Source organism: Microtus pennsylvanicus, chromosome 15 (genome assembly GCF_037038515.1).
Source record: "Microtus pennsylvanicus isolate mMicPen1 chromosome 15, mMicPen1.hap1, whole genome shotgun sequence".
NCBI lineage: Eukaryota > Metazoa > Chordata > Mammalia > Rodentia > Cricetidae > Microtus > Microtus pennsylvanicus.
Window position 1 is genome coordinate 69673287 of NC_134593.1, and position 27540 is coordinate 69700826.

A 27540-nucleotide genomic window follows, 5' to 3' on the forward strand; every position below is an offset into this window, starting at 1 on the left:
CTGCCTCATATGAGACCAAACGCTCTTCATCCAGAACCCCTCGAACCAAACTAATCAAGGGTTCATTCCGTAAGAAGGGATGGTAATCATTTCTGTGGCCTTTAAAATAACTTGAAGATTTGAAATCAGCATAAATACCTTCTAAGTATTTTCTCTTCTTTATTTTAATGATAGCTGGTCAACTTGAAGCCTGGTGGATTCTGGGGAATTCGCATTAACTGGCAGGCCTTTGTGGTCCTGCCAGCACCACTGGAGGTCTTCAGAGTCCACCCACAAAGGCCTAAGGCAGACTTTGTTTTCAGGTCAGGTCGTCCGAAGGTGCCTGAAGCTGGAGGCTGCGGTTCTGTGGGGCTGGAAGGCCAGCTTGTATGTGAGGCCCTGTGAGCGTGGACAGACGCTGCCGATTGTCTATGGCCTCAGCTGTGCTGATAGGGCGTCCATTCATTCCCTGCCAGCTTAAAGGCCGCCTCTGGTTATGTGCGCTTCAGACTCCCAGCGCATTCCGCCGGTTGAGAAGCTTCATTGTTTTAGAGTATAGGAACGATTTGAATGAACATAACAGAGGCACTGTAAGCATAATGTCAGTATCTCAAGGAAAATGCCTATATTTTAGGACTCAGTATCTGCTGACTGGTTTTGTATTCGCACTGGAAGTACTTAAAAGGTCTGCTTTTATCAAATTATTACTTTAGGTAAGAGAATATCTGAGGCCCTAAAGGAATATTCTGATACACTATCAAGTTTGCATTTACTGTTTCTTAGAGGTCCATGAACAAAAAAGAAACATGGCTGAAGGAATCAGATATCACCCAGTATCAAGACCCGCTGACCTCTATGACCTATGAGGCCAAAGATGTTGGTTGTTACAGAGTCCCAGGAGACACCCGCTTCTGAGAGTGCTGCATCCTAATGGTCCTGAAGATGCAAAACGTAGAAAGGGACTGAAGAGCGATTGACAGCACCCATCAGGGGCTTCAGGTGTGTCGCCAGCCTTTAATGGGGGTAATCTCATTTCTAGGACTGTAACTCAAGAAGATAGGAATAAATGCATTAGTTGGTATATCACACATAATGACTCAGATGTTGAATTGAGAGTCTATTAAGGAAAACACAATGTAGCCACAGGAGAACACATTAGACTATAGCTGCTTTTGCAAATAAAGGGCTATAAGTGGTGTTTCTGCAAGATGGAGCAACTCATGCAGGCTCCTGCCAACAAGGCTGACCCCTGAGTTCAACCTGTGGAAGTAACACGAGGGAAGAAAAGAACTGACTCTCACAAATAATCTTAGGACCTCCACATGTGCAGTTTGACACATGTACATACATACATACATACATACATACACACACACAGAGATTCCCCAACATTCACGCACCCACAATATAAATGTATTTTAAAAGAATGATGATTTGCAAATTAAGTCCTATAGATATCCATATGTGTCATAAAACAGTTACTTATTTCTGAATTTTTAATAGACAAACATTTAAAATTATTTTGTTTAGAATATTATAGTTGATATTTAAAATTCTATTTAAAAACAAATATCAAGTATAGAAGCATGTTGGCTTGTGAGTCTTTGTTAAAATGCACACATACAGCAGAAGATGGGAGCTCTGCACGGCCTGGGAGAATCGGGAATGTGTGAATGTCCACATCCATTGTCCTTAAGCTACTCAAGGAGAGTAAAAGCAGCTGGGGTAAGAACTAGCAGCAAAACAAGTGATATACATAAAATATTCAGAAGTCTGCAAGAAGAGTAATTGTGAGAAAGAGAATCAACATAGAATGTGCAGTGTTGTTTGGCACTGAGATCTCTGACCTGTTAGCCCTGAACCCCGGGGACTGTCTCCATAGAAAAGCAGTTCACACACTGGCTGCTGGCACGTGGGGGTTATTTCCATTCAATGTTGTGTTGACTTCCGCACCAAGGAGTGGAGACAGGAGTGGGCAGACAGGAGTTGAAAGGTTTGGAAACTAGTAAGCCCAGATAGTGAAACGCTTGGTTCCGTGAACGGAGGGAAAGCTAAGAGGCAAAGAGCCCGGGAGCTAAAGAGATCCGAGGAACCACTCTCCTTGTCCTCCTCCCTGGGTGGAGGCAGATTAGCTAACCTGTGCTTGTGACATGCTCTAGTCTCAGGACGTCTCAGAAATGTTACAATCATAGGGATTAAAAATGAAGAACTTTCGGCCTGAGATTTTGAAACATGCTAGACAAGTATGTCAAGAATTATTTGCCAAAGATAAGTCAAGTTGAATTCACTTTCATCGAAATGTTACATATCACTTTTAAAAAATAGAGAAACGTATCAGGACACCAAAACATGAATTCCCGAATACCTGCTGCCTTCTGGCTGAACTGAGCAGTCTCACATTTTTAAAAAAGATTTATTTATTTTTATTTTATGTCTGTGTGTAAGTGCCTGCATGCCCTCAGAGGCCAGAGATTGTGTCAGATCCCTGGAACTAGAGTTACAGGTATTTGTTGAATCCCTCTGTGTGAGTGCTGGAACCTGAGCCCAGGTCCTTCGCGAGGGCAGCAAATCTTAATGAGTCCAAGTCTCACTGTGAAGTCCCAGCTGGCCTGGAACTCACTACATAAACCAGGCTGACCTCACACTCAAAGATCCAACCAAGTTGACTCTGAAGATTTCCTGGATCTCTTCTGCAACTTTCCTCTCCAGGCGTCTGTTCTGACAGACCTTCACCCTAGCTCCTTTACCCTCTCCTATCCGCCCCTTGCCTCAGGGAAGAGCTGAGTTCTCTGCCCACACCTGCTTTCTCCCTGTGGCGTGATAGAGTGTTGTAGATATTTGCGATCATGGTGTCTCTCACAGACCACTGCTCTTTGTTGCCTGGTTTAAAGTGTTTACAAATCATCTCATGTCTTTACCACATTTTTGGATTGCTTAAGATGTGAGAATCAGCTTGTTCCTTGTTATTTCACCTTTGCAGTAAGAAAAATCTGGGACTCGTTTTTCCCTGATGGGACTCCTAATAATTTAAACATTTTACCTACCAAGTTGTTCCCTTGCTACTTTTTATTTTTCGTCTGTGAAAGGAGGGGGGGGGAGAGGAGAGGAGAGGAGAGGAGAGGAGAAAAGAGAAGAGAAGAGGAGAGGAGAGAAGAGGAGAGGAGAGGAGAGAAAAGAGTGAGGGGGGGGGGAGAAAAGCTATTTAAGGGTGGTTATTTTTTGCCAATTTAATTTTAAAATCTTTCAGCTTGAAAACAGTGCCCACCTTTTGAGTAACAGCTGTTTGGCACTGAGATCTCTGAAGCACCCAGGTTTCTTCAGTATTGTTTCTACAGGAAGCTGATGCATATACTTCCTCGTCAATGTATCAGCTGAAGATGACTTTGACGCTATTTAATTCCTTCCCGCTTATCCTCCCTAACCTCCTGAGCCTCAAAACATTATACTTGCTACTAATCACATTTACACACTCTGGTACTTCATATTTCTGTTACTCCTGAGATCCTCCCCAAACGTCTGATCTTCAAGACCCCGAGACTAGTTTTCCTCTTCTTTGGCGAGTCTATTTAGACTACAGTTGAACAACTCTAGAGGGTTTTTTTAAACTATTTTTTAATGTGTTTATTCTATATTTTCACTAGACATAGAATTTTGACTTCAAACTCTACTACAGAGCTACAGAACTGAAAACAGCCTGGTATTGGCATAAAAACAGACAGGAGGACCAATGAAACCAAATCAGAGATCCAGATATTAATCCACACACCCATGAACACCTGATTTTTGACAAAGGAGCAAAAATATCAAATGGAAAAAAGAAAGCATATTTAATAAATGGTGCTGGCATAACTGGATATCAACATGTAGAAGAATGAAAATAGATCCGTGTCTATCACCATGCACAAAACTCACGTCCAAATGGATCAAAGACCTCAACATAAATCCAAACACACTAAACCTCATAGAAGAGAAAGTGGGAAGTACACTTGAACACATTGGCACAGGAGACCACTTCCTAAATATAGCCCCAGTATCGTAGACACTGAGAGAAACAATTAATAAATTTGACCTCCTGAAACTGAGAATCTTCTGAAAAAGCAAAGGACATGGTCAACAAGACAAAACGTCAGCCTACAGAATGGGAAAAGATCTTCACCAACCCCACATCGGACAGAGGGCTGATCTCTAAAATGTACAAAGAACTCAAGAAATTGGTCATCAAAAGGACAAATAATCCGATAAAAAATGGGTACAGACCTAAACAGAGAACTCTCAATAGAGGAATCTAAAATGGCTGAAAGACACTTAAGGAAATGTTCAACATTCTTAGTCATCAAAGAAATGCAAATCAAAACAACTCTAAGATTCCATCTTACACCTGTAAGAATGGCCAAGATCAAAATCATTGATGACAACTTATGCTGGAGAGGTTGTGGGGTAAAGAGAACACTCTTCCACTGCTGGTGGGGGTGAAAACTGGTACAACCCCTTTGGATGTCAGTGTGGCGATTTCTCAGGAAATTAGGAAACAGCCTTCATCAAGACCCAGCAATACAACTTTTGGGTATATACCCAAAGGATACTCAACTGTGCCACAAAGATGTGCTCAACTATGTTTATAGCAACATTGTTTGTCATAGCCAGAACCTGGAAACAATCTAAATGCTCCTCGACCAAAGAATGGATAAGGAAAATGTGGTATATTTACACAATGGAGTCCTACACCACAGGAAAAAAAATGGCATCTTGAAATTTGCAGACAAATGGATGGAGCTAGAAAACATCATATTGAGTGAGGTGACCCAGACTCAGAAAGACAAATATCATATGTGCTCACTCATAAGTGGCTTTTAGACATAAAGCAAAGAAAAACCAGCTTAAAAATCACAATCCCAGAGAACCTAGACAACAATGAGGACCCTAAGAGAGACATACATGGATCTAATCTACATGGGAAGTAGAAAAGGACAAGATCGCCTGAGTAAATTGGGGACCTTGGGAGAGGGTTGAAGGGGATGGGGAGAGGAATGGAGTGGAGCAGAGAAAAATGTATAGCTTAATAAAACCAATAAAAAATTTGTATTTATTCTGTATTTTCTCTGGACATAGAATTCTAGAGTAACATTTCTCTCCTTTTTCAAAAAATGGGAAGTAACACACATTATATTATAATACTATTTTTATCTATTTTTTCCCTTTCTTTCCTTTTTGGTTGTTTCAGGATTGTTGGGAGTGTTCCCTCTTCGGCAACTGTGGGGCTAATAACCCTATTTTAAAAACTTCACAATTATTTAATGCAGGATGTCCCAGATGTGCCATGGCCTGTTTGTGGAAGTCAGAGGACAGCTTGTAGGAGTCAGTTCTCTCACCGTGTGAGTCTCAGAATGGAACTTGTGTTGTTGAGCTTGGCAGCAAACCTCCTTACCCACTGAGCCATCTCATGAATCCGCAGATCCGTGTTCTTCAGCTAAAGCTCTCCTTCATCCTGTGAGCTGAATTATTCAGTCATCGTACATTTCAGTTGAAAACTTCTGTTTGGCTCCTTTGTAATGTCTATCTCTTAAATGTTATTTGATGATCTTAAGTTCTCTGCTGACCCTCCAGTCAGACCCTTAGCCTCCTCATCCATCTGTCTGATTGTTCCCAGGGCAGGACTCCTGCGTACCTGCTTCTGTAGCTTGTTCTTTCTGTTTACCTTCATCCCAGGTTTTCTGTTGCGTTCCTGTCACTGCGTGCCTTTGATGAGGTTCCAGACAATGCATTTGAAAATGTCTTTGTGTAAACGATTTGAGGACACTGTGCAGCCAGGCAGATGATGTGCGAGCGCCCACCTTCTACTAGACAGTTTCTTCGGCTTTTCTGCATTAGCCGGATGACCTGAAACTAGATCCCAGCCCACAGAGAACATGATTGGCTTCTGGTTTGCTCTTTTCTCTAGGCTATAACTCAAAGTAAAGGGCTCCTTGAGGTTCTGATCTTACCAGACTCTGGATTGCAGCCTTCAATCTACAGACACACTGGCCCAACCCTCGGCAGTGCCTCCATCCCAGCAAACATCCCAAGGCAAGGGAATCAAATGGTATTCTCTGGGTTGAACCCCACTGTTACCCTCAGGAAGAATTACAGGTCCCCAGGTTTTCTAGTTCTACTCAGCACAGAAGCTGGTCTGAATTTAGGTAGTGTTTAAATTTTGGATTTTCTTTGTTCTTATCAGTGGGGTTGCTATTTTTTTTTACTTTAAAAATTCTCTGCATTTCCCACTGACTTGAAGATTAATCTCCAAAATCTTTAATTCACAACTTTCTCTACTATTCCATCTAATTTTACAGTTGCCAAAGAAATATTTTTGGGGGAAAATGTACTACTAGTAATTAAAATGTATTTTGATAGCACATATAGTAACAAGTCAAACAAAAATATCAAATCCAAACCAAGCTTTTTGGTAAAATTTAGATTCTTTTGTCTGTATTTCTCTTCTAAATGAACACTTAAAAATATTGCTTTCGGGCTTGGATTAGTTATTTTTCTGTTGCTGTAATAAAACACCCAAGTTAGCTTTTAAAAAGGATTCATATTATGGTTTCTGAGAATTAGATACTGTTAACGCTGGAAAAGCATAGCCCAACAGTGTCAGGGCCGGGGAGCAGAGGACCTGCAAATCACATATTGTCTATGCACAGGAAGCTGGGAAACCTGGAAATATGGCAAGATTGTAAACATTCAAAGACACCCCCCCCCCAGTGGCATACTTCCTTCAGCAAGGCCACACCTCCTCCCATAGGTTCTATACCTATATATAACCCAACTGGTGATTGAGTGTTCCAATCCATGAGCCTATGAGGGACTCAAACCGTACGAGGCCCAAGGCGCATCTCATTATTGATGCTTTCCTAGCATGGGCGAGGCATGAACTCAGTCTCTCTCTCCCTCTCTCCTCTCCTAACCCTCCGCACACTGTCACACAGATAGATAGTTAGGACAGCCCAGCTATCAGCCTCTCAGGCATTTTCAGAAGTTCTACAAGGAGCTGGGACCCTGGCTAACACCCAGAAGCAGATGCCACCAGAACTGCCATATTGGATCAAGAAGCTACATCTCCAGGTGAGTACTTGACCAAATAGCCACATTCATAAAATATCTGGAGGAGGAGATCAGGCAGAGTCTCCTACTTCTGTTACCTAGGGCCTGGGTTGTTTCCAGCTCTGTGACTAGCAGGTCTCATAGAGGATATTCATTTTTTTTGATTACCTGTGTACCCAGTCACAGTCACAACGGAGCTCTGTCATCCTTAGTCTCTGCGCTTGTGGCTCTGAGTTTCTCATTCTCCAGCCTCCCAATGAGGGCAAAAGCAAAGGTCCCTTTGCTGAACAAGTTTTAAGTCCCAATCCCAGGACCTCAGCCTCAAATACGTTCTGTATGATTAAGTAAACCGCAGAGAAACTGGACTGCTTCCTCCCAGCTACATTTGACCTTTGACACCACAGGTGTGGTTTCCTGTGTGACTAAACTCTGAGGACCTAAGAGGGCCCCAGGAGAATGGTGTCACAGAAAGACACCTGGCTTACAGACGGCCGCCACGGGGACAGGTTCATGAACTGGATGAGTGAGATTTGACTTACCTCAAGCTTCTTAAGTCAGTGAGCTCCCCTGTGATCTCTTACATGCAGAGCACACCTACCCTAAGTTACGCCAGACAGAGAAAACAGTGGGTTTCCGGTCGCGCCTTGAGGATGGAGACAGGCAAACGGCCCCATGCGCCTACCACTAGCTTCCCAGCATAGACTGATAAACGACTTACGGCTGGGAGCAGAAAGGCTGTCGCTCTGTAACTTTCCTGGGTAAACTGGGAATCTGCACACGGGCTTATTAGAACCTTACCTTGAAAGCTTCAACCAAGAACTCTCAGACTCACCAGGCCCAAGAAAGCTGTAGCTCCCTTACCTGTCCCTCAAACACGGACAGCTAGCACCATGATGACCAAGGACCCCACTGGCTTGTCGCCTGACCACCTGGTACAGGCATCCAGAGACCAACACTATAGGGACGCCAGGGGTCCCAGGGCTTTAGTTCGGTCCGTGCTGTTGCTACTGCTCATTGGAACGGCACTCTGCCTACCCTCCTGATCCCTTCCCTAGACCTGCATCCATTCATCTACCTTATTTCTTCATCTAAAATCAGTCTTGTGCTTTTGCCTCTGCAGCAGACTCAGCTCTGCAGCTCCTGACCCTCCAGTCAAGTCCGACAGTAGCAGCCGCAGCACAGACATTCTCCGGAGACCGCCCACTGCCTTATTAGCTCCCCCTGCAGACACTGGTTCCTAACAGGTCCCCAGGTGGGCCTCCTGCCCTCCTTGTTTCTTTAACTCTTCCTTTGAGGTCATTTGTAACCTATATATACACATACACTATGAGATACGTTATGTGTGATGTGAAATTAATATCAGTAAATAAGTTGGAAGGAATCGGTGTTTGGACTTCCTGGGGGGGGGGGCGTCAAGAAAAGTGGGAGTGTCTGGGAAACCACCACACCTTGTGACCTTATTCCCCGCCCCCCCAATATTCAAAGCTTTTTTTTAAAATAACAGTAAGATCCAGGGTTAGTTTCTGTAACCACAGCTGGCCCTTCGTCCTCAGGCACACCACATCTTCCAAGCCTTGGAGCGGATGCAGGGCTTGGTATGGCTCCGTGCGGTTCCTGGGGCCCTGCCAAATTCTGAGAACCAGACAGGGGCACGGTGCCATGCCTTGGGAGACTCCAGGGTCAGCTGGATCTTACCCCAGCCTTGACGCCGCGCAGTGCAGTGCACTTCAGCTTGGGCTCTTCCAGAGTCTGCACATCATCTGTGACCTTCTTCCTTTGTCCTCTCGGCCAGGAAGCTTCATCTTTCAGATCATCGGGGACAGGGATGGAGGTGGCTGGTGAGCATGACTCGTGAATAACATTCAGAACCTGATTGGTGCCTCTTAACTACAGGTACAGGTAGATGTCCTGGCTCTTGGGCTTCTTGTGCTGAATCTTCAGTCCTTGTTCTGGCAAATGTCAACACCCATGATGGCGTCCTGTAAATTTACTTTTATTCACTAAACTCTGACATCACGGGACGATAAAAACACGTTTATGATTCTACTGCAGGATGCTCATGACACTGCTTTCAATGACAAGATCAACCCTGTTCCGCTCTGTGACATTCTCAGTACCTCTTCTACAAACAGGTGGCCAGGGGGGCAATTTGCTCTGTGCATATAGAAATTACAGATAGATAAGAAATGGTTCCCTTCATGTGGGTGCTCTTGAGCTCCAGGTGCCCACAGGCTGGGCTTCCTAGTCCAGTTGTCTGCATAGTGTTAATCCTTGATACCCAAAGCCTTGTGGCTGTATAGGGCTGCAGTTGTGAACAAGAACTCCTGGGGGAAAAGCTGTGAACGCAAAGGCTGACTGACTAATTAGAACTTCAGCGATGTTGAACAGTTGGGATGTTAGGTGCAGGACCAAGTCATCTTGGGCGACCTTTAGGGCCCTTAGCAGCCATAGCTTCCTGCTTTGTGCATGTCCTAACATTTAGGTGGCCATTAGATGAATCCTTTGGAGTGTTCAAACAGACCCCTCAGGTCCACTAATCAAAGAACCAAGAATGTTCTCAGATAGTTCAGGGCCTATAGCAGACTCTTTACCCATTTGCTGAACCTTTCTATTTGATTTATTTGAAAAGTATGTCAATTTATGGCTTTGTTCCGTTTCTATAAAAGTTCATAAAACTGATACCTTATAGAATACAGTGTTTAGAGCAAACTGAACCTGTGTTTCTAGGCCCTGGTCACTCATCTTTTGCTTTGTAATAAACTATCTCCTTTCTTCCTTTGAGGAGAGAGTTGTTTCTTCCATTGACACAGTACCCCATTAAGTGGGAGCATAGTTTCCTCAGGCATTTATTAAGTAGAAAAGCAGTGGGCTGACATATGATGGGTAAGCTAGTTGTCAAACGAGGGAGCATTGTATTGACAGCTCCCTCTCCAGGCAACCACATACAAGGGAGGGGACTGACAGCTGTCAATCATAAGGTTAAATCACCTTGCCCACCAACAACTTAGCTTATCTGACTATAAAACAATACTGCAGGGTTGGGGTATAGCTCAGCTGACTCCCAACACTTCACAAAGCAGATATAGGAGTTTCTGTCTGTAATCTCAGCATGCAGGAGATAGAAGCAAGAGGCTCAGAAGTTCAAGAAAATCCTCTCTTGGCTGCCTAGTGGGTGTGAGACCAGGCTGGGCTGTGGGGCTGACTCAAATACAACCAAACACAATGCCTGCAGTAAGACCATCATTAACTAACATTCTTACCATCACTCCAAGCCAGAGTGCCCTTCCGGAGAGTCGGGGTCACCACATCTGCCTTGCTTCCACCCACACTTTATGGCTCCTTGTACCCTATTTTCTCACCACTGGCTTTTGTAAAATGCAAGGAAGATGCCCCAATGATCTCCAGCGCGGCTCTAAGATTTACTTCCTAGCACTAGGCACTCTTTTCATGCCGTAAGCATGCCATCACAAACAAGTCTACAACCTTCCACGGTGTTCGAATTTATTAAACAATAATAAATTTACAAAGCAAGTGGGTTCCAATGGCAGCAATTTGCAGCATGCTCCCATTTGGACAGGGGGAGCACCAGTTCTCTTCATTCCGATCTTCATTACCAATATTGATTCTTAGATTACACGTTAGACATCACATAGTTCTGTCTCTGCATGTGTGAGTATGTGTGTGCATGAGCATAGGTTAACTACAAAGGGTTAAAGAGATAAGGAGTTCTCAAGAGGCCTTGGAGACCAAATCACCAAAACCAAAAGGGATGTATGCATGCCCTTACTGACAAGATAACAAACCTAACCAGGATGGAGAGACTGCTGCTGCCCTGAGCCAGGTGATGTGGGCACAGGTTTGCCAGGGAAACTGTACAGCTGAGTCCAGCTGCAGAGGAAGAGGGACAGGACCAGGTCTTGAGGAAGGAGTGGGGAGGTGGATGGATGCAGATCCAGACCGGCACATACGCAGTGGACTGCTAGCAATCCCAGCAGGCAGCCCCAGGTCATCATCCAGACACAGAGAAAGAAAGATGAGGATGTCTCACTGAAAAAGGCACCAAGCCACATGGCTAACACAGACAAGAATTATGGGCTAATATAAATTATAACAGTTAATAAGAAGCCTGAGCTAATAGGCTAACCAGTTTATAATTAATGTAGACCTCTGTGTGTTTCTTTGGGACTAATCGGATGTGGGACCTGGTGGGACAGAAACCTCTGTCAACAGTGTCTCAAAATAAACAACAACAACACAAAAAACCAAACCAAAACAAAACACGAAAGACAAAGACCCAAGGCTGTCTTCCGATTTCCACAGATGCACCATAGAGCGCACACCTTGGTGTCTACACATGCACACAGAGAATGAATGAATGAATGCATTTTAAAAACCAGGGTCTCCTTGGGCAAGGCAGAGCCTGAAATCCCACTGATTTACACATATTCTACAGAACAAGCTGGAGCAAGGCGCTCATTCTGCTCCTGTCTGTGTTCAGCTCCCCACCTCCCACCCCCTGTAATCTGCTCTGCTCCTTCACACTGCTCATCTATCTCCAACAGCAGACTTTCTTTTATCTCTATGTATCCGCCTGTGTCCGTTCATCCCCCTCACATGCAGACTGAAAGTACTATTCTCTTGTTTCTATGGTAACTTTTTCACATCCTCCAAGACCTGAGAGAAAGATTTTTTTTCCCCAGTGAAGCCACCAGGGGAAGGACAGCACTTTCCTGAGTCTTCTTACAGGTTCGTCCCTTATCTCCATTGTGACCGTCATTGCTTCTGTTAGTAAGACAAGACAGGAAACGGGTCCTGCTAAATTTTTTACAGTCAGCATGGAACATGTTACTGGTGCTTAAGCAGCAAAAACAGAATGAATGACTGGCGACATCCGGATGTAAACCGGTTCCTGGGCTCTTCTTTCCTACACTCTCCTGTTACCTTTACAAACTCACTGAAACCAAGCTAATTGCCCAGTTGTGCGAGGGTCTTCGATCTATATTCTAATACCTACACTTTCTTGAATTATCAGTTTGAGGCAAGCTAAAAAGACAGGAAGAATTAAGAGTCCCAAGAAAGGAGAGTCCCCTCACCCGACATCTTTGCTGTTAAAAAGACCTTCCTCCTGATGTCTAAGAACTTCATATGCGTTAACTCCACACCCATACATGTATATGTGCCCCAGCCCACGCATCCACACACAGGAAGTGGGACTGAAGTGGCCACACCACCACTTATTCTCCAAGATAAGCAAGGACATCACGGAACGAGCTCTTACACTGCGTGTCTTCTCCTTGGTGGCCGTTCCCCAGTTCTGCCAAGATCCTGGACCTCTCCTGCTGCTGCTTCTGTCATCAGATGTGGGGCTGGACTCTGTAATACCCTCACCTTCAGAACTTTTGACATAGCACAAGACAGACAGGAGCTGACAGCCACACCATTACAAGCTCCACACACAGTGAGTGAAGCCTGGGGTGTTCTAAACCCAAAGGACTTCACGGGAGGTCTAAAGTGAGACCGTTTGGATGAGCAGTCATCAGCAGATGAAACGAGAAGAAAGAATTCCAGGCAGAGGGAATTCCAGGAGCCAGGGTGCACAAATGTCTGCTCATAGAGACCAGGGGGAGCGTGCAGAACCCAATGGGAAATTCAGGGCTTAGATTTGGGGGAACAGCGAAGGTCCACAGATGTTCCTTAACTCAATTTTTTTTTGTTTTTTTTCGAGACAGGGTTTCTCCGTAGCTTTTGGTTCCTGTCCTGGAACTAGCTCTTGTAGACCAGGCTGGCCTCAAACTCACTCCTTAACTCAATTTTTGATAGAAGAAAATTATTCTTTCATAGACTCAAAAGAGTGAGGTGTGCCGATTAGAATCAATCCTCAGAAAACCGCACGTGGAGTTCTGTGATCACAACATGATCTTCTCACTGACTCAACAGTGACCATAACTCCCTGTGTTCCACCTTCCTCTGCACCAAGGGGTCACCATGTTAGAGAACTGGGGCCAAATGGATGGAGCTTAAAGTCCTTTGGATGAGGATCATGGCCCCTGCAGAAACAGGCCACGCTTGCCTGGATCATGGCCCCTGCAGAAACAGGCCACGCTTGTCTGGAGCGCCTTTCCTCCACATGTTTACCTGTGACACAGAAGAATGTTCTGGAGCTACAGCAGCCCCTTCACAACTCTGAGGCAGCACACTAGGAACGAAAAATCCAGAGAGAGAGAGAGAGGAGAGAGAGAGAGAGAGAGAGAGAGAGAGAGAGGAGAGAGAGAGAGAGAGAGAGAGAGAGAGAGAGAGAGAAAGAGAGAGAGAGAGAGAGAGGAGAGAGAGAGAGAGAGAGAGAGAGAGAGAGAGAGAGAAGAGAGAGAGAGAGAGAGGGAGGGAGGGAGGGAGGGAGAGAGAGAGAGAGAGAGAGAGAGAGAGAGAGAGAGAGAGAGAGAGAGAGAGCGCACAAAGGACACAAGAAGCATGGACACTTGGTGGGTGTGCCAAGCAGCTTCTGTGATGTCAGCAGGCTTGTTAGTTTGTTCTTCAAGGGTTCGTGCCTGGAAGTAAACTCCTACGTGGTTCACCTCAAGCCTCTGGCATTTCTATCTGGTTTTTATCTCCATGATTACCTCTGTTCCCACTGAGGTAGCATTGAGTTGCTTGTCTTTGAGATGCGTAAGGAAATACCTACCCACCCTGCCTAAGGTGCGTACAGATAAATAAAGGGTTCCACCGAGACCAGCTTGGCGAACTGATGCGCTCATTGTGGTTACTAACGGGAGCAGGGGTGAGAGGCAGCCTAGAGGGGCGTGACTGGCTCCCTCCAACAGCCACACCCCCGGAAAGCCCTAAGCACGGATGACAGACTCACGAAAACTCCAACCAAAATGTGCTCCATGACCCCACGTCAATCTTCTATCTCGGATGTGGGGTGGGGACAGGAGCAAGTGGTGACTAGGATCTCTTAGGGGCCAGTGACTCTCCCTTTTGCAAGGTGCTGTTAAGCACCTCATCACCCCCACCATAGGCCTCTCTGCTGTCTGCTTATTTCATCGCTGTGCCTGTGGGACAGATATCCTGGGGTCACCGTAACTGTCTGAGGATGGTCAGTGGTCAGGGAATTGACCTGCTACAACATGGAGGTGACTCAGGAAACGTGGCCAAATTGAAGAGTGGCCCACAAGGTCCCAGGAAGATGGGCATGACATACCATTGGCCCATTTGGTGGAAGAAGGAACAGTTGTCTCTCCCGCTGGGAAGCAAAGGAGGAGGGGAATGATGCGTTGAGAAAGAGTACGTGGGTCAACATGGACTATCCTTTGTTCTGTCAACTACGGCACAGAATCAAAGATGACTGGGTCTCCTCTTCATGGGACAAGGGTTTGTGCTGACATTGAGAGGAACTTGTTGCTTCTGCCAATCAGTCAAGGATAATTGAGAAAGCCATGGTGCCGTGCACCGCGCCCCCGGGTCGGCGCTCTGTGCGCTGGCATCCAGTTCTCGAGCTTCGGGCAAGGGGCTGGAGGTTAAAATACACAAACACACACAGACAAAGAGACAGCGACACGGGTCATCCTTGAATTCCCCAAGAATGCCCCCTTTATTGTGTTCTGGGGCAGATTATATAGAGATAGCCACGCCCCAGCCAAACCCACCAGAAACCACTCTCCTGCCATCAGGAACTCCTGAAGGTCTCGTGCTCAGAGCAGCTGTAGGCACTCAGATCAGGGGATTACAAGAAATTCGGGATCTGGGGTCTTACTGCTCCCAACACCATGGTCCAAAAATAACCTTCAAAAATGAGAAAGGAGATTTGAGAATCTGACAATGGGTACCAATCTTTGCTCTTCTGGTCCCCTGGTTAACTACTCATGACCATATAGTTACGTAAAACAGAATAAATTCTACTAAATTACCAAGGAGACAATATAATATAACCCCTGCTCCAGAGGAATCCCTAATTTGACTCATACTGGTAGAACCAGTGAGGATTGTCACAGGCCCCCAGACCTTAACACAACTGATGCCATGATGGAAGTAACATTCCAGTCTTGGGATCCAGCACAAAGGCAACACCACCTGCCAAAATGAGAATAAAGACATAATCCACCAAAGTCCATAGCGCTAGGAAAGTCCCTAACTGCACTAACCTTGCCTTCTGTAGTTCTGCTTCTGGCTAACTGTTCTTGCTCACTGAGGTGTGTAAACCCAAGATGCGGTTTTTTATGTTTAAAAGCTTACCCTGAGAAAGACTCAGGGCTGCAATCAGGTCCTGATCACCCAGTGTAGTGGTAGCTGTTTGCTTGAACCCATGTGTGAGTGGTCTTCATACATGGATACCCCACAACATGACGTGAAAGGTGGTGCTTGCCGTGTGGGAGGGTGCACTTGTGGGGGTCAAAGGACAGCTTTCTGGAGTCCGTTCTCTGCTTTCTCAGGAAGGGAACTCAGGTTACCAGGTTTAAACAGTGATCACCTGTTTAGTTGTCTAGATTGCCAAACCTGGTAACTTTAACTTGCTGTGCCTATCTTCAGTGTGCTTAGAAGACTTTAGTGAAGGGAAGCAGTGTTGCAAGAATGAGCCTTTGGATGTAAAAAAATAATCACAATTTTCACTACAAAACAATACATACTCACTGCAGAAAAATTAGTAAGAGGGTTTTCTTATTTCAAGTAATCTTCATTTTAAATCCATTTGTCCTACCAGAATGTTCTTGACTAGATGCACCAAGGGCCTGAGATACTACATTTACCCTCCTGTCAAAGGAAACAACAGAAAGTACTCGAAGATCTTGAGTGGGGAAAATGTGAGTATGTCACAGCCTGACAGCAGTTCTTGTCCTGTATCAGGGAACGTCCAGCAGTGTGAGTTCACACTTGCGGCTGAGCTCTCTCAAGTGGCTTGGTGTTAAATTAAATGTGCTGGGACAGACATCTGACTGACTGACAGCCCAAGCTGGGCCTCCATGGAGAACTGGCAGAAACTGAGGCTGTGTCTTTCTTGTGGACCGCTGCATGCTCTGCACTCGGCATGATGCTGGACACATGATGCTGGTCACATGATGCATGACCATATGGTGCTGGCCACATGATGCTGGGCACATAATGTGTGATCATATGACGCTGGCCACATGATGCTTGACCACATGATGCTGGCCACATGATGCATGACCACATGGTGGTGACCACATGATGCTGGACATACGATTCATGGATAGACTTTACACTTGCCGCCTATGAGCTCAACCTGATTTGAAAATTATGGCCCTATACAAAATTCTCTGCAAAGAATACCTAGTTACTGTGCCTTATATTAGGTCCTTCTGTTAAAACAAAACAAAGCAAAAAAGCAGAGAAGAAGGGGAGGAAGAGGAGGAGGAGAGGAGGAGGCTGTCTTAGTTACTTTTCTCATTGCTTCAGTTTGAGGGTGTGTAATCATCACAGGGAGGAAGGTCGGAGACAGGAGCTCGGGACAGCTCTTCATACAGCATCTATGTGTGTTTTAAATGGGAATATCCCCCATAGGCTCATTTGTTTGAATATTTGGTCCTCAGTTGGTAGAACTGTTTGGAAAGGATTAGGAAGTGTGGTCTTGCTGAAGGAGGAGTGTTACTGAGGGTAGGGGTGGGGCTTTGACTTTTCAAAAGCCCATGTCAGGTCCAGTCTCTGTCTCTGTCTCTGTCTCTCTCTCTGCTTCCTGCCTGTAAATAGAAACAAGCTCTCCGCACTCCAGTGCTGTGCCTGCCTGCCTGCGTGCCTGCCACCATACTCCCCACCACAATGGTCATGTACTCACTCTGAAACTGCAACCAAGCTTCCAATTAAATGCTTTCATTTATAAGTTGCTGTGGTAATGGTGTCTCGTCACAGCAATGGAGCAGTAAGCAGAGAGAGATGGGGGCTGACGTCTGACTTACTGTCTATCTTTCATCCAGACAAGGACTGCAGCCCATGGAATAGTGCAAACTGCCAGTAGGTCTCACTACTCCATTAGTCTAGTCTAGAAACCCTCTCGTGGATGTATCCAGGCTGCCAGTAGGTCTCACTACTCCATTAGTCTAGTCTAGAAACCCTCTCGTGGATGTATCCAGGCTGCCAGTAGGTCTCACGACTCCATTAGTCTAGTCTAGAAACTCTCTCGTGGATGTATCCAGAGATGTAATGTCTAGGCGATTCTGGATTCTGTCTAGCGTCAATCAATACTGACTGTGAGAGTGTGGCCAGGGCAGGAGGTTCTTTCAGGTATAATCAAGCCAATTGGATGCAAGCAATGGCAGAGGGCGTCCTCCAATGATAACCACCACAACAGATGCTTTGGAACTTCACACATTTTACAAAGGACACCACTTTACAAACACGCACTGACTTGATTCAGCTTCCTGTTTTGGAAGAGACCTATAATGCTTAGATTACTTTTCTCACAAGTGGGAACAGAGCACACAGCTTTTCCTAACCACCAGAGAAGTCACCTCTTTAGGGTTGCTTGATGTGCAGAATTTTCAGCATCATGAATTTGGGGACATTTGGCCTGTTGGGCACACAGTCATAGCCACAGCCCTATCATCTGACTGCTGTGGCCAGACCCTCCAGACACCTGCTGTAGCTTCAAGACATACTATACTTGACTTCTCTCATCAGAGAGCATGACATTCTGGGTAAGTAAATGTTTGCATGCTGTGGTGGTCTGAAGGTGAAATATCCTTCACGTGCCCAAGCGTCTGGACATTTGGTCCACAGCTGCTGGTACCTTTTTGAAAGGTATGAAAACTTTGGGAGGTAGACCCTTGTGAAAGGAAGTGTGTCAGGGGCAGTGGGCTGTGAGGGTATATAGCCAGGCTCTACCTGTTCTGACGTTGCTTCCCGACTGCTGCTCCTGCTGCCATACCACCCGCACCATGATGGACTGGAACTGTAAGCTAAAGTAAGCACGTTCTCCCTGAAGGTTGCTTCTGTCAGGGCACTTTGTCATAGCAACACAAAGGAAGCTAACACAGGTGGCTTGACAATTAGAGATGCTATATTGGAGGTTTCTAGAAATTTCTCTATCACTTCTCTGCCCTCTATTGGAGGTCATGGTGATGGTACAGCTAAGAGCTGAAGTCATTGCATAGGTCAGGGTCCCCCAAAGGAACAGAAGGTACAAGCAAATTAATAGAATCTAGGAAGGGCTTACTTATAAAGTAGCTAAATTACAAAGTTATGGGATAAACAAAGGGGGAACCTCAAGCGGTGGCAGGAGAGAGCTGTCACCACACCTGTACTAGGAAACCCCGTAGCTAGTGTTAGAGCATGTAGAGGCTGGGGAGAGCTGGGTCATTAGTGAGGGGTACCACCAGGCCACAGCAGCCTTACAGGAATTACCCATCCCCACTTCCTCCCTTCAGTTTTCCTGCCAGGAATTCTCATTGACTAGACCCCAGAGGAAGCAAGGGGGCTGGGATTCCTTTGATAGTGTCCACACAAACCAGCCTTCCTGAACAGAAAGCAAAGGGGATATGGGGGAGTGAGGCTCTGGAAGGAGAAACTAAATATCTGGCAACCAGTCAGCTGGACTATAAATAGCATGAAGCTTATGGAGGGCTTGCTCCAGCTAGGAAGGCGAGAACGAGCTTCGAGGCCGGATGGGGCACCAGGATAAATGGCATGGGAGGATGGCCTTCTTCCTTCTGTCCATGATAACTGCAGGATTGAGATAATAAAGCAGCCCAAGGCCAGGAGTCAGCGAGCTGCCTTATTCTCTGACTGTTGCCCTAAGAGGTATGTAGGAAACATCTGGACACGGAATAAAGCCCTTTCTAGTGGGTCATGGGACAATCTCACACATCTGACAGTTACACAGAACAAAGATGCAGGGAGAGCTGGGAGAGGAGGTCAGAGTCTCATTGAGAGAACACACCACCTGAAGGGGCATTCCTTTGTTGATTCAGCAAATATTTATTAAGCACCTATTGTACATCAAACGTATGAAAGAGTCAAAAATAATGCCTTCAATGATGTGTTTGTGTATGCACAAGTATGCACACACATGAATGTGTATACACACATGCGTATGTGTGCACACACGCTAGTGCACAGGACCCCTTGAGGGGAAAAAAGACAGAGACAGAGGAGACAGAGAGGCAGAAGGGCATTTTTGTTTGTTAGTTTGTTTATTTGAAAGAAATAAGTCAGGATTGCGTAGATAACTTCATCTGCTTTCCATAGAAGCATGAGGATCCAAGTTCAGATCTCCAACATCCATGCAAAAAGCCCAGTGCCATGATACATGTCTGTAACTGCAGTGTGCAGTTGGGACGGGGAAATAATTGAGTCCTGGTGTTTTCTGGCTAGCCCGTCAGCTGGATGGGTGAGCTCCAGGTTCAGTGAGAGACCCTACCTCGAAAATCTAGGTGAAGAGAAACTGAAACAGACTCTCAACATTGGTCTTTGGCCTCCACACCTGTGCACAGGTGCATGCACCACACCTCCACACCTGTGCATAGGTACATGCACCACACCTGCACATCTGTGCACAGGTACATGCACCACACCTCCACATCTGTGCACAGGTACATGCACCACACCTGCACACATGTGCACAGGTACATGCACCACACCTGCACACCTGTGCACAGGCACATGCACCACACCTGCACACATGTGCACAGGTACATGCACCACACCTTCACACATATGTGTGCACATACGTGAATGCATGCACATATGCAAAGTAAGCAAGCCAAGCCTGGTGGCCTTCATCTGTAGTCTCAGCACTTGGGAGCCTAAAGCGGGAGTGTCTCAAGTTCAAGTCTAACCTGGACCAGAGAATAAATCAAAGTCACAACAGCCATGGCAATAAAAGGTAAAGCATCCAGTGTGTAGGGATGGGATGAGCTATATATAAGGGAATAATCTAAAATTCAGGGGGGGCGTGACAGAGAATGTGAGGTTGACATCAGGGGGTCTGAAGTGTCTATGAGGTATGAAATCCTGTGCATCTATTGGCTCCTGATACCAGCTACCTGAGCACATTGCTTTTACATGCAGCACAGTCAGAGCACACACCCCCATTGCAGTGGGGGACGTGCTGGGCTGTTAGAGTCTCAGGTGAGGGAGGAATATGGAAAAGGCTATGGTCTAAAATCACAACTTTGCTAGGGTTTAAAGTTGCTGATCCTATTGTAGAGGCTATTTGTTCCTCTTACCTGAACTTTGAAATGATAACTTAATTTATTATGAGTGTATGTGTGCATGTGTGTTCACATGAGGAAGATGGGGACAATTTTCAGGGGTCAGTTATTTCTTATGGTAAGTACTCTACACACACTATGAACACGGGGCACAGATCAAAACATCTGCATAGTGAGGACAACACATCTGTATGGCCTGCCTTCCAACCCAACAACTCCAGTGAAGGACTGGAGATGGAGGTGTCTGAGGAAAAGCTGGGGAACCTCTGCACCAGGGCTGAGGAGAATGCTTCACAGCTCCGACAGCAGCTAGGTAACCATTTGGTCCCTAGGGCCTTATCCTTGGAATAGACTGGCCTTTTCTCATCTCTCTCACACTTGTCTGAGAGCCAACAAGTCTCTAGTGGGTAGAATGGGAGCAAGGATTTCCCAGGCCTGGGATAGTCCCAAGGTCAACAATAATTAGTTCAGAATTTCCTGTCTTGTTCCCACTCAGGGGTCTTCCAGTTCGGTGTCCCACTGCACAACAGTCAGACTGTCCCAACATGTGTGTGGTCCCGGCTGTTTTTGTAAGGATCTGCTGCCCCTTTCTATGCGAAAGGCAACAAAAGTCAATCAATCAATCAATCAATCAATCAATCTTTACACTTTTAGTTTTCTTTCTTCTTCCAGTCAGACTTATTTTAGCTTTGCACACAAATGACCCTAAACTGTTCCTCGGGTTTTTAAAATTATTTGTCACCAAAATCACTTTATTCCTCCCCTCTGCCCCCGTTGTTAACAGCTTAGATATGCCCCTCTGCCTGAGGAAATGGTTTGAGATGTATGGGACTTGGGAAATAGTTAAAGTGCAGCCCTCTTCTTGTACCTATGCCAAGACCCCCGCATTGAAGAAGACTAACATTCTCCATGGCAGTTTCTTCCTAATGTTTTAAATACTTGCTTAGTTTTTCCCACAGGAAAAACGTTGCAGTTAAATGTCAGTCCTAAATCTATCCTTGTTGCTTGTTCCCCCAATGTTTTCCTCTTTAGCCATCATCCCGCTGACTCCTCACTGTGGTGCAGAACACTTCCTTTCGCATTTGTGTGGTCTGGTTAGTGACAGTTTTCTCATGCGTTAAGTCAGCCTGAGCCATTTTCTCCTTCAAGACTCCTGTTCCCACATCAGAAACATCTCGAAAACCCTGTTGGACCCAGTATTTTATAGTCTTCCCTGGAATCAAACTCAGTAATTTTCTGGACAATAGTTCTAAGCACTCCTGAAGGACTGGCCATGCAGAGCAAGCCCCGCTAAAATCTCAAAGCCGGGACCATTCATCAGGTTCTGTGTCACGGTGATGCATGATGTTTCGCAAGAGGAAGCAGGGACTCGAAGGTACAAATGAGGAGTTGCTGGCAGGCCTAGGAAAATGCTTCAGGTTGAGGCCTCCAGGGATCATTTACAGCATTTACTTGGGGGACATAACTGGACCAGTCAAGAAATAGAACCAGATAACTAATATTTATCCTACCACATTGGAATCAGCCAGCAAAACATCTGTATGCTGAAGTCCTTAGCTTTCAGTTCTTGTGGTGGGAAGTTCTGGTGAGCTGAAAATGAGACAGAATTTCTGCAAAACAGAAAACCAGGACAGAGTTCCTCATCCAGATCCCTTTTCTATCAGGGGCCAAAGACCCACCACTATTGGCTTGGCCAGTCTGGACCGGAACTTCCTGAATTGGATAGAGATTTACACGTGGTGGTGTCTCCTCCCACGACTGGCTCTGTTCACTTGAGATCAGCATGGGACCCCGATATGGGCCTCGGGGGTGGGGAGGACTCAAGCTACAAAGCGTGTCGTACGACTGAATCTAAACTGAGTTTCATGTGAGTGGTGTGAATATATAGAACCTTCTGTCACTGTTCTAAACGTGACTGTCTTCTTCCATGACTCCCTGCTGGTGGATGGGCAGTCTAATGTCTAAAACTGGTCAGTCCAAAGTATACATAGCCACAAACAATGCTAGAGACCATAGCCTTTTTGAAGTCTGAGGAAGACTGCATTAGAGAGTTTGTTGTCCAGCGGGAAAAGAAAGATTGCTATAGAAGTGGTTATAGTATCGGGTGGAGCAAACTCAGTAGAAGTCAGTAGCAAAAAACAAACTAAATTGCCTCCAGATGGAAGAAGTAGACCAAGAAAGGGAGGAGCCCCTGTGGTCTTCAATTGTAGGTCATCAAGACTGCTGCTTTTGGAAGATCAAACCTAGAAAAACTGTCCCTTTTTTTGGGGAGGGACACTTGAAGTCATACAAAAAGACACATCAAATAGTCTACATCAAATATGGGGAGGTATAAATGCACGACAAGTCAAGTTGGAAAGAAAGAGGAAAGATATATATGCAGCAAACAAAATCAAATCACCACTCTGCACTATGATAAAATTATAATAAAATTACAATTAAAGACACTTGTCTAGAAACCGTAAGAGCATGTAGAAGGAGAATGAGTTAAAAATTTAGTTCTGGGATAGTTAAGAATGCTGAGCTCTGTCAAGCTTATTAGAATCCCTTCCACTTCTCATGGGAAGGCAAACACTTGGAAGAAACTGTCTTCAAATCTCACTACCACAGCTGTGTGGTCAAACCACAGATCCTGCTTGCTGAGAAGAAAATGTTCTACCAGCTACCTGAAATGTTTTTCCTTGTGATTGGGTAATAGAAATACCCCTTGGAGGTCATAGAACTCAAAGGCCACCCTCAGATGGTCAGAGATCTCAATCTTGCTATCCAACTGTCAAGCATGGAACAGACATGTTTTCAAAGCGTTAGCTTCAGTCTCAGCCCGTGTGAATAACTGAGCTCTGTGGTCACTCCTTCTTTGGCCCACCAGCTCCCAAATAATGGCACAAAGACTTCTTATTACTTACGGAAACTTGGCCTTAGCTTATGCTTGTTCCCAACTAGCTCTTAAAACTTAAATTAACCCATTTATATTAATCTACATTCTGCAAGGTTGGCTCTGTACCTCTTCAGTACAGTACGGTTGACTTCCTCCGTGTCTCACTGGTGAAGTCCCTGCCTCTCAGAGTCTGAAGACCCCAGGAGTCCGACCTATCCTCTCCTGCCTAGCTATTGGACACTCAGCTCTCCATTAAGTCAATCAGAAGGTGCCTCAGGCAGATGAGGTAAAACAGAGACATTGTGACACCCGTGGGATCAAATATCCAGCAGCTCTTGCTCTCTGCCTACCCACTCCATTCTTCACTAGCAGTGTTCCTGCAACAGGAATAAAAACACTCCTGGAATCTATAAGACGTCTCCTCATGATAAGGGATATGGAGCACATATAAGCCATCTCTATAACCAGGCAAGGCTCCCAGCAGTGGGGTTGGGACATCAACCCAATGACAAAATCTTCAATCTATACACTTTCCTGCCAGCAGATGCCCTGCAGTAAGGGTGGTACAGACTTGTGGGTGTGACCAACTAATGCCTGGCCCAACTTGAGGCCCACACCACAAGAGGGAGCCCATGTCAGGCACTACCTGGATAGCAAGGAACCAGAGTCTGGACAGCCTAGGGACCCAGGACAGAACCAGACACAACTGGCAAAAAAAAAAAAATCAAGGAAGTGATTTCTAATTGATAATCGATATTTTGCTACACTCATAGATTGGTGCCTAGCCCAATTGTCATTGTCATCAGAGGGTGTCATCTAGCAACTGATGGGAGCAGATAGAGAGACCCACAGCCAATCATCAGTCAGAGCTCAGAAGAAGGACTGTAGAAGTCAGAGGGGTCAAGGACACCAGGAGAACACAACCCACAGAATCAGCTAAGCAGGGCTCACAGTGGCTCACAGAGACTCAGCCGACAATCACAGACCCTGCACGGTCCTCAGCATATGTGCTGTGGTTCTGAAGCTTGTTGCTCTTATAGAAGTCCCAACAGTGGGAGTGGTTTGTGTTTCTGACTCTTTTATCTGCGCTTAGGACCCTTTTCCTCCTTTTGGCTCACCATGCCCAGCCTTGATACGAAGCGGTGTGCTGTGCCTAGTCTTGTTGTAACTTGTTCTGCCACGTTTGGTTGATATCCTTGGGAGGCCTGCTCTTTTCTGAAGGGAAATGGAGGAACAGTGGATCTGGGGTGAGGAGAGGTGGGGAGAGAAACTGGGAGGAGTAGAGGGGGGGGGAAACTATGGTTGGAATGTAATGTATGAGAGAATAAGAGAAGACATTATATAACATATATAAAATTAAAGGAAAAGAATCCATAAATTTGAAAGAGAGCAAGTGGAGGGGGGACCCATGGTAAGATTTAGAGAGAGGAAAGGGAAGGGGAAATGATGTAATTATATTATTTGTATGGCAAGTCCTTCTGTATATGTGTTGCTTTTATTGGTTAATGAATAAAGAAGCTGCCTTCAGCCAATGGCTTAACTCCATATATATATATATATATATATATATATATATATATATATATATATATATATATAGAGAGAGAGAGAGAGAGAGAGAGAGAGAGAGAGAGAGAGAGAGTAGGCATAGTCAGCAATAAGCCATGTAGGCCCACCAGAGACAGATGCCAGATGCTAGGCAAAATTTTACCCAGTAAGCCACAGCCTCGTGGTGATACACAGATTAATAGAAATGGGTTAACCAAAGATATAAGAGCTAGCCAATAAGAAAGCTAGAGCTAATAGACCAAGCAGTGATTTAATTAATACAGTTTCTGTGTGGCTATTTTGAGAGTCTGGGCAGTCGGGAATGAACAAGCAGCCTCCCCCCAAAATATTTGAATTTCAAAATATATAGTTTTAATTTATTAAGAGAACAATGTATTTACACACATCACACTAAACAATGTAAAATTATTTTTAAGTGTTAAAATTAGCTAATGATTCATAATTTCACAAAATTCAGATTTACTTCCTAATAGGCGCCCCTAAATAACAATTGCAGAAAAAATTCTAGCCCCAAACTAAATCACAGAAAGAAATAAAAATGAGTTAGCCTGCAATATGGTTTAGTGAATAGGAGGCTTGCAACCAAGTCTGACAGTTGACTCTCACCCTGGAACTCACGTGGTAGGAGGAGATAACCAGGTTCCACAAGCTGTCCTCTGATCTCCACATGTGAGTGATGGTACACACACGTACACACCTACACACACATGCAAACATGCACACACATACACAAATACATATGTACACACAAGTATACACATACATACACACACAAACACATGCACACACAAATAAATAAACACATAAATAAACACATAAATAAATAAATAAATAAATAAATAAATAAATAAAAGTTAACTGGGAACACAGACAGCTGGAATCCATTTGTGTAACACTGGGCTGGGATGAACTTGTTTTCAACAACAGAGGACAGAGGAAGTCCTAAGAGTTGGCCAACTAGAGGAGCTGGCAGCTCTCAGCCTGAGGCGAAATTCTGAAGAGAAGCGCTTTGGTCCCTGAAAGAGAGCATCATTGTGCGGACTGAAAGAAGGACTTTGTGGCGTGCTTCCGTCTTCAACCTCCTCTCTTCTCTTTGGGAACTTCTCCATCTTAGAGCTCTGACAGAGATTAATAGCCTCTCCATGAAATTTCTCTTATATCCGTTTTCTGCCATGCAAGAATTACCCACACCTGACCCAAGCCTAGCCGCAGAGACTAGGTGAGCTCAGGTGTCAGGGAGGCAGACCGTGAGTGCTCTCTGTCCCTCCCCACTTCTCCAGAGCTCAGGAAGGAGCAGAGCTCCCGCCCACACTGGGGACTCTTTAAGGGAACTCCCCATGACCTGAACTTGCTAGCAGGTCACACCATGGATGTCAGTGATGCCCCAAGGGTGGCCTCTGTACAGCCCATTCAGAGGCTTGGGATTGAAGAACCTCCAAGTTACAAGCTACATCAACAAGCTTTCGAGCCTTTGTTCCTGTTGGTCTCCTTTCTTAGACTCCCCGACTCGTCCTTTGCTCTCTGAGGAATATCAGCTCACCCAGGTCCTGATTACTGACCCACACCAGCGTGCTGTTTTCCTTTGCGTGAAGCTTGATTATCTACAACTCTGGGCTTTGTTCTCAGTCGCAAAATCAAGGAAGAAAGGAAAACTCAAAACTGTGTCAACCATTAAAACAAAGGGAGTTTAATTTCCACATTGTTTGCTGATAATGCACTACATTGGTGGCAATAAAATAATACCCCAAACTGTATTACAAAAGAGGGTGCAAACACTCGCATCTGTGTCCTAAAATACACCTGGATTGTGTAGAACAGAACCAGTCCGCATAGCAGGGAGAGCGTTTGAAAAAATGCCCATCTGTCTTTCCTGGGAAGTGCGGCTGGGTGTGTCAGAATGCTCAGGGACTTGCACAATATTAATCATTCCTTCACTGCTTGACTTTCTTTAACAGGGCTCCTTTGTTTAGGTGTGTAAACAAGTGAACACACAGGTTCACTCAAGGTCAGACATGTTCCCACTAAAAACTGTTGTCCTACACAGTGGCCTCTTGAAGGCCAAGCACAGTTGATGCATTCGGAATCAGAAACAGTAATTTGGGGTAGGCAGATGTTTTGCTTATGGTTTTGGAAACAAAGGATGCTCAAGAGAAATTCACAAAAGGTAGATGCTATAAATGTAGCATGTGACTTCGTCGTGCTAAGAAAGAGGGGGCCATTTTCACATAGTCCCCCAATCAGGAGAAAGAGACTTAGCTGACCTTCTGGCTTCCCCCTCCTCTCTTAACACCTTCCCTCCTGAGTCTGAAAATAGGTGTTTGGACTTGTGGTTTTCTTTCATCACAACAGGAGGGCCTGGCTGAGGTAGCTCAGTGCTGGTAGTGGGTGCATGTTTTGGAGGTTGTTCACATCGAAGCAGACCAGAGAGCAGAGGGAGGTGTAAACATCAAAGAATGGCCCTAGTCCCACATACTAAGGGTCCTGTACCCTCGGAGACAACACCAACCAGTGGAGAATAACATTTAAAACAGGGCAGGGAACCCTGACAGCTCTTTGGACTGGAAAGGGAGGGGGAAAGGAGTGGGGGGAGGGGGAGAAGGGTGGGAGGAGGGGGAGAAGGGTGGGAGGAGGGGGAGGGAAATGGGAGGCTGGGAGGAGGTGGAAACTTGTTTTTTTTTCTCATTTTCTCAATAAAAAAAAGATTTAAAAAAAAATAAGTGTCTCTGGGAGATGTTTCTATTTCAAACCACCACACCCTCCCCTTTTTCAGTTTTACTAGTCTACCTTACAATCCCCACTCTTCTTCACTTTATATTTGTGTGTGTGTGTGTGTGTGTGTGTGTGTGCGTGCGCGCGCACATGCATATCTTTATGGAC

General features: G+C 45.3%; 1 pseudogene; it reads right to left on the reverse strand.

The window, feature by feature from the left end:
* Positions 1–8575: 8575 nt before the first annotated feature.
* On the reverse strand, positions 8576–12225 carry LOC142835924 (large ribosomal subunit protein eL18-like; annotated as a pseudogene).
* Between the last annotated feature and the right edge of the window lie 15315 nt (positions 12226–27540).